This window comes from Azolla caroliniana, unplaced genomic scaffold (assembly GCF_043228905.1).
Source record: "Azolla caroliniana isolate FFs.n. ecotype wild unplaced genomic scaffold, voAzoCaro1.0.p SCAF_21, whole genome shotgun sequence".
Classification (NCBI taxonomy): Eukaryota; Viridiplantae; Streptophyta; class Polypodiopsida; order Salviniales; family Salviniaceae; genus Azolla; species Azolla caroliniana.
Window position 1 is genome coordinate 13,019,913 of NW_028230456.1, and position 8,364 is coordinate 13,028,276.

Here is an 8,364-nt window from a genome sequence, read left to right on the forward strand (position 1 = left end):
ATGATATAAAATTAGAGGTATACCTAGACGAACACCCCCGGATCATCCCGCTATTCGAAATCGACGTCATCGAAACCGCGACAGAGTATGCCATGCCTGCTATGCTCCACGACGAGGCTTACGAACCAAACCTGGAGTCAATATAAGAACTAAACAGAGCACGAGCAGCGTTCGAGAGGGAAATGGAAATTTCACGACGGGTCACTGCCTCAGCCCTGGAAGAAGTAAACGTGGGTACGACGTCAGAACCCCGATTCCTCTCCATCGCAAAAGAATTACTGCCGGATCAGGGAGACGTGATGATAGCACTACTCAGGAACTATAAAGATGTGTTCGCCTAGTCCCATAAGGACATGAAGGGGCTAGATCTGAAGTTCTATGAACATAAGATCAATTTAGCGACCGATGCAAAACTGGTTCAGCAGCGTCGATACCGCATGAACCCAAACTACGTGGCTCGTGTAAAAGAAGAAATTGACAAACTCCTTAAGGTTGGATTCATACGACCAGTCAAACAAGCTACATGATTAAGCCCGATAGTAGTCGTACCAAAGAAAAATAGCAAAATCCGTGTATGCGTGGACTACCGGAAAATGAACGCCGTAACCATTACTGACGCATTCCCTTTACCGTTCACCAATAGCGTACTGGATGCCGTCGCAGGGCATGACATGTACAACTTTTTAGATGGCTTCAGTGGGTACAATCAAGTACGCATGCACCCCGACCAAGAGAAGACGGCGTTTGTCACGGACTGGGGAGTCTATGTCGCAATCATCATGATGTTCGGGCTAAAGACGACGCTAACTACATTTCAACGGACAATCACGGAGATTTTTGGGGAATATATTCCGGCCTTCATGCAAGTTTTTTTAGACGATTTTGCAGTATATGGGACAACAATCGACCATTTTACGCATCTGCAACTTTGCCTGGAGCGTTGCTGAACCACACGCTTAAGCTTGAATCTCGCCAAATGCGCCTTCGGCGTTACCAGCGGGGCTCTCCTTGGCCACATCGTCAGTAAGGAAGGGACAACGGTCGATCCGAATAAAATCTTCGTGATTACTCATGCGAAAAGACCGACAAACGCGAAAGCACTCAACCAGTTTTTGGGACAAATACGATGGCATAGTCGGATGATACGCTACTTGGCGAACTTCGCCACGCCGTTACATGCCGCCGTTCATCGGACTCCTTTCAAATGGACAACAACGGAAAAGAAGGCATATGATGCGCTAAAGGTAATGCTAACACAGGCACCCGTCGTACAACCACCAGTTTGAGCGAAGCCATTCCACGTGTTCGTAGATGCCTCAGATATAGCAATAGGTAATGTGCTAATGCAGCTCACGGAGCCGAATTGGTACCGGCCAGTGTACTATGATAGTCAGAAACTATTAACAGCGGAGCGTAACTATTCCACAACGGAACGTGAGGCATTGGGGATGATATACAACATCAATAAGTTTCGGCATTATCTACTAGGGTGGAAATTCACATTTCACGTGGATCATTCGGCATTGTTATATTTGGTAGGGAAACAAGCGCTGACAGGGAAATTGGCTAGATGGATGCTGTTGCTTCAGGAATTCAACTTTGTAATTCTGGATCGGTGGCTGATGGAAATGACCTACTTCTTGACCACGGGGTTACCGCCACCCCAATTACGGATGGACGAGAAAAAACGGCTAGCCGTATGAAGTTGAAATTTTTGTTTAGTAGAAGACATACTATACCACAAGGGCAGTGACGACATCTGGAGGCGCGGAATACGACAAGATGAGAAGGCCGCGGTTCTACGCGAAGCCCACTATGGTACGGTGGGAGGATATTACGCGGGTGATGTTATGGCCCGGAAAATTTGGCAAGCAGGACTTTGGTGGCCGATGACGCAAAAGGACGCGTATGCATATTGCAAACAGTGTGATTTATGCCAATGACTGGGCCAGCCCACGGAAGTCACAAGAATGCCACATCAACCAGTGTTGCCACTAGATCCTTTCCAAAAGTGGGGGTTAGATTTCGTGGGACCCTTTACCCCGGTGGCCACTCGAACAGGTAATAGGTACATCCTGGTGGCTACAGATTACTATACCAAGTGGGTAGAAGCAAAACCACTACGTGAGAATACTGCGACAGTCACGATGAAATTCCTTTATGAACACATCTGGTGTCGTTTCGGCTGAACTATCAAGCTCATTAGTGACCAAGGGAGTCACTTTCTCAATACGGTCATCAACGAATTGACCCAACATTACGTTGTCGTGAAGAATTTCGGCCAGAAGTGGAAACCGGGGAATATCGGCTACATCGGCGGAGTGCACCATGTGCACTCACCCTCATATAATTATGTGAATAATAGGAGTTAAGTCGGGACAAAGAATCCCATGTAAATCGGGATTTATCCCACATTGTAACGCATCCCTCCCCTTGTTCTATAAAAGGAAGGGATGGTCCCTTGTAGAGGGGTTGCCCATTTTGTATTAGTAGGGTATACTGTTAGATGGAGAGACGTTCTCTCTCTCTCTCTCTCTCGCTTGTTTTAGGGTTCTTCTTCTTGCTCTCCTCTGCTTCTTCTTCTTCGTCCTTCTGTGCATCGAGCCTTGGCATCTAGCGTTCCGGTTTTCTGCCCTGTACTCTATGCAAGACCCCGCTCGGCTCGACAAGCCTGAGAGCTCCCCGACCGGCGCCATGGCAGTAGACAACGGTTGTATCTCATGCGACCTAGGTCCGGCTTGAAGTCGGTGTTGAATCTCGTTGTCTTGTAAATACACATACATTGGGATGTGCATATTCGGGTCTCTGTTGGTGTGCGTGTGTGGGTCTTAGTGTTTCTTTATTGCTTATGTACATGTTCGTGCGAGAGTCAATGTTGCGTGCCTGCTCTCTCTATCGCACTCCCTTCGGTTGCTTCCGGTGTGAATCCGGGGTGCCTCGGAAAGGGTGAAGCACGACTTCCTACGCTCCGTCACTCCCTAGTCCAGGACCCCCGTGGTCCCGCTTTTCTCCACGCACGCGCGTAACAACGCGACATATTTGGTGAACCTGACGTGAAAGGCGGCGAGGGAGGATGGAGTCGGAAGACGACGACCTTGCGGAGATGGTGGCCGAAGTGGTGTTGGAGTCTGCACGAGTGGTGATGAGGCGAGAAGAAGCGCAACAAGTGGTTGAGCGAGTGGTCGAAAGAGTCGGCCGTTTCAACGGGGACAAAGTCCCATCTTACTTGGAAGCCTACAATGCGAAAATGGAGGAGCGAGACGTGGACGAAGCGTTGAGGCTGGAGTTCTTCGGTCGGGTTGTCGCCGTCCGTATGCACGCAGAAGTGAAGGAGCTCCGAGAAGCTCATAGTTCGTGGGAGGCCTTTGAAGAGGCGCTCCGGCAGGCATATGGAGCACGACGGAGGAGCCGAGGATGACACGACTTCGACCAGTGGGTAGCGTCGGCAAAGACCCACCGGGGCGCAACGAAGGCGTTCCGAGAGTTTGAGCGACGACTTGCTCGGCTCCTGGAGTAGGAACAAGGTTTGGTGGGGGCGAACAAAGTCCTATTGTTCGTCAGGTCGATCGACCGAGCGGAACGGGAGGCCATCGGGATTGAGCTCGAAGACGATGACGGAGCGAATGGGCTTACAGAGGACTGGTCGAAGGTCGGAAGGGTGTGCCAAAGGATAGACAATGAGCGAGTAGAGAAGGGTAAGAGGAAGGCGTGCGACGACATGCCATCACAACGGGAAGAGGCCGAACGACAAAGAGAGTCAGCAAGGGTCGGCGTTGGGGCCAGGATTGCGGAGGCGTACGTAGCTCTCGAGGCGATGCTCGAGGAAGAGGAAAGGACGAGGCCGCAAGCCGAGACTGAGGAGATGGACTTGCCCCGCGCGATGGCGGAAGGTCGGTACGAGGGTACCACAGGAGAGGGTGCGGAACAAAACGCCCTCTCGACTTGCAGAGCTAGAACGGCCAAGGACGAGGCCGAGATACCGATTGCGGAATCAGAGAGTTGGGACCAGCGGTTTCGGGCATGTTAGCCCGAAACCCCGGACATCAGAGAAGCAAGCCCAGGCAGGGCTTGCGCGATCGGTAAGGAGACGACCGCCGACCACGAAGAGCCGGTGGCTACGGACAAGGGCGTAAACCGGACGGGCGATTCTTTGAGCCTTCCCACACTTGCTCCCGAGATGATGGCCTTTGGGCCCGAGTGCCCACGTGAGTCCCAAGCGGAGGAAGGTGGCGGCGAGAGACAAAGAATCACCGGTGAGACGATACGGGGAAGGAACGGACGAAAGCCCCCGGACCCGATTCCGGAGAACTCAGCATTTGGGCCCGTATGCCCATGTAAGACCGAGGAGATGGATGGTGGTACCGAGGAGTCCTGGCACGATGCCAGCGAAGATGGATGGGAGATGGCCAACGAAAAGGGCGAAGTAGAGACCAAGGAATGGCCCGACCGGGGACCGAACCGCATGACGCTCCGATATGGGTGGAGCGTAATCCGGTCGTGGATTGTTCGATCGGGGCCAGATTTGGCATAAAGGTGCCGATACGGGAGAGGGTGGGGAGAAAGACCAATCGGGCGAAGGTCAGGAATTGGAAGGAAGGTGATCGAAGGTTCGGAACGAGTCTGGCAAGGTCGGCATTAGAGCCGAAACTCCGGACATTGGAGAATCAAGCTCAGGCGGGGCTTGATTTATCACAGAGCGGATGCTATCCACCAACACCACTAAAAGGGACGGTGGCCCGGACGAGTCGCCGAAAGACTATGAGAAATCAGTTACGCCACATCCTATCCGGAGACTGCGGCTGTTGGGCCGATGGGGCAACGTAAGACCGAAAAAGATGGAAGATGGAGGCGGGAACGCAACAAGGAGAGCGACGACGAGTTCGGGAGAAGTATAGGAGAATGAAGGGCGGTCCCATGGAGTTCCTTACACCGATCCGGCGGTCGGCCCGAGTGCGGCGTGAGTCCTATAGGAGAGATCGGTGGCGACAGGAGAACGGGACCCGGCAATCCAGAGAACGACGGACGGACCCGGACGAGAACCGGGCAGAGCGGACTTCCGGAAAACCATTCCGGGGAGGAAGAGAGCAGGCCTACGAAGAGGCTGGGAACACGGTACGTCGGTACCACAGGAGAGGGTGTGGAGCGAGCCACCCTCTCGACTTGCAAAAGAAGGAAGACCCGGGATAAGGGTCGAGGATAAGAGGAGCCCAAGGAGGATCCTTCACACTGGTTCCAGAGACTCCGGCGGTCGGCCCGAGAGTTGGCGTGAGACCTAGAGTGACGATCGGTGGCGGCGAGGGGATGAAGGCAAAGAACTGACGGCGAGCAAACTAGGGTCCCACGAAGATCCTCACACTGACCCGACGGTCGGCCCGAGAGCCGACGTGAGTCCTATAGGAAAGGACGGTGGCGGTAGGTGAACGTGTTCGGATGACGGAAAGTGGAGAAGGAAGGTATTAGGTCGGCAAAGCGGCTACGAACCAAATCGGACTGACTGGCAAGGTCACGAGCATAAGGAAGTCCAGTCCTACGGGATCCCCACACCGAACCAAGGACTCCGGCAGTTCGGCCAACATGGCAACATGAGACCAAGAGAGAAGGTTGGTGGTGGTGGGAAACGGGACCCGGCAACACGAAGGCATGAACCGGCTACGCGGAATACACGAGGAGAGTCGCGAAAGACTCTGGCGAAAGACACCCGAATTACGGCAAGCAGAGAAATGGAGTCCGGTCCTCTGGGACCCTCACACCGATCCGGAGACTCCGGCAGTTCGGCCAACGTGGCAACGTGAGAACTAGGGAGAAGGACAATGGTGGCAGGGAACGGGACTCGTCGACACGAGATAACAGATCGGGAGTCGGTAAGACGGGGGCGGACGAAGTGCGAAACCCTTACCAACCGGTTACGGTTTCGGAAGAAGCAGGTACGGGCAAACACGGGGAGGTGTGTCGGGCCAGAAAGGCACACCTGGGTCGGCACAAGAGTCTCGCATGTGGCCATCGTGGGCCGGATCGAGGCGTGACTACGGGATGATGTTCGGCACGGGCGGTGCTAGAAGTGAGCGGGACCTTCCACACCCATTCTAGAGACCTCGGCGGTTGTGGATCAATGTGAGACCGGAGAGACGACGGGTGGCGGCGAGGAGTCAGAGGCTGAAGCGGACAAAGTAATCAGAACGGGTATCCGGTATGAGATGATGGACGAGCGGGTCTAGGATGGCGAGCCTGAGTCGGAACGGGCTACGGCAACAAAGGAAGAAGTGGCCGACGCGAAGGTCGGGTTTACGGCGAATGAAGGGCGTAACACGAAGCATGCATTACAGTCGGTGAAGGGCCCAAGAACGAGCATGCATCCGAGAGAGCTACAACGAGCGACTGGCAACGGCGGACCGGTTGAGCCTTTGAGAGGCAAGCATACGCCGAAGAGCGGAGCGTGAATGCGGCCGAACCAGGGCCAGCGGAAGTACGCGTGCTACGGAGATCGCGGCGAAGGACCCGTCAACGGGTCGAACGAGCCTACGGGGAGGTGAGCGCGAAGGAAGAACCGAAGCCGACGGTTCAAACTGGCAGCGAGCCGGGATGCGGACTACGGAAGACCGGTTTCTCACTGGCCGAAATCTCTCACCCTTCACTAGATTTAGCACGTACCGGTGGACGTGCGGTTTGGTGGGGGCGGATGTCGTGAAGAGTTTCGGCCAGAGGCGGAAACCGGGGAATATCGGCTACATCGGCGGAGTGCACCATGTGCACTCACCCTCGTGTAATTGTGTGAATAATAGGAGTTAAGTCGGGACAAAGAATCCCATGTAATTCGGGATTTATCCCACATTGTAACACATCCCTCCCCTTGTTCTATAAAAGGAAGGGATGGTCCCTTGTAGAGGGGTTGCCCATTTTGTATTAGTAGGGTATACTGTTAGATGGAGAGACGTTTTCTCTCTCTCTCTCTCTCTCTCTTGTTTTAGGGTTCTTCTTCTTGCTCTCCTCTGCTTCTTCTTCTTCGTCCTTCTGTGCGTCGAGCCTTGGCATCTAGCGTTCCGGTTTTCTGCCCTGTACTCTATGCAAGACCATGCTCGACGCGACAAGCCCGAGAGCTCCCCGACCAGCGCCATGGCAGTAGACAACGGTTGTATCTCATGCGACCTAGGTCCGACTTGAAGTCGGTGTTGAATCTCGTTGTCTTGTAAATACACATACATTAGGCTGTGCATATTCGGGTCTCTATTGGTGTGCGTGTGTGGGTCTTAGTGTTTCTTTCTTGCTTATGTACATGTTCGTGCGAGAGTCAATGTTGCTTGCCTGCTCTCTCTGTCGCACTCCCTTCGGTTGCTTCCGGTGTGAATCCGGGGTGCCTCGAAAAGGGTGAAGCACGACTTCCTACGCTCCGTCACTCCCAAGTCCAGGACCCCCGTGGTCCCGCCTTTCTCCACGCACGCGCGTAACAACGCGACATATTTGGTGAACCCGACGTGAAAGGCGGCGAGGGAGGATGGAGTCGGAAGACGACCTAGTCTGCCGTGAGCCCTTCGTCCGTTTCCAATAGGGGACCCACCTTTTCCCTGTCGAGCGTGTCCACCGACTTGACAAACAGTAGTACTCGACTTGTTTCAAACACCATCCAGTCCAGCGTTGACAGTCGCACGAACCATTTTTCGAACTCTTGGAGGAGCACGGACGTGTTCCTCCCCTTTCCGGGGCTTTCCACCCACACCATGAAGTCCCGCCTCGACAACCGAAGCGAGTCGTCAAACCCGTACTTATCGAGGAGCTGCACCTCAAACTCCTCCCAAGTCTGGGACTCGGCCAACACCTCGAGCACCTCCGCGTGGATGCCCGACGTCACCACCCGAGGGAATCCGGGCAGTTGCCTGTCCACCGAGATATCCCTCATGATCATTTTGGCCCGGTAAGCCTCCAAATAACTTGTGGCGTCTTTCCCTTCGAAACGGCCTATAGAGCCGATGATCGATTTAATGGCTCTGTCGAGGGTACCCGTCCCCTCACGAGCGCTCACCAGCCGGTCGACGGCCACCACCATTGCCTCTGCTAGCTCCGATCCTCTCATCTTTCGACTCCTTTGCTGTCCCGTTCACGTCGGGTTCACCAAAGAAGTCGCGTTGTACGCCCGTGCGTGTAGAAGGGGCGGGACCACGGGGATGTTGAACTGAGGAGGGAGAGAGAGAGAGAGAGAGAGAGAGAGAGAGAGAGAGATTTGTAGATACGCGAAGTGAAAAGGAGAGATATAGAACGTGGCACTCGATTTCAATAACAAAAGTTTACAACGACAAGAGAATACAATAACAAGAGAATACAAGAGAATACGACTCTAACGGTTACAACCGGCAAGGCTGCAATGGACCTAAC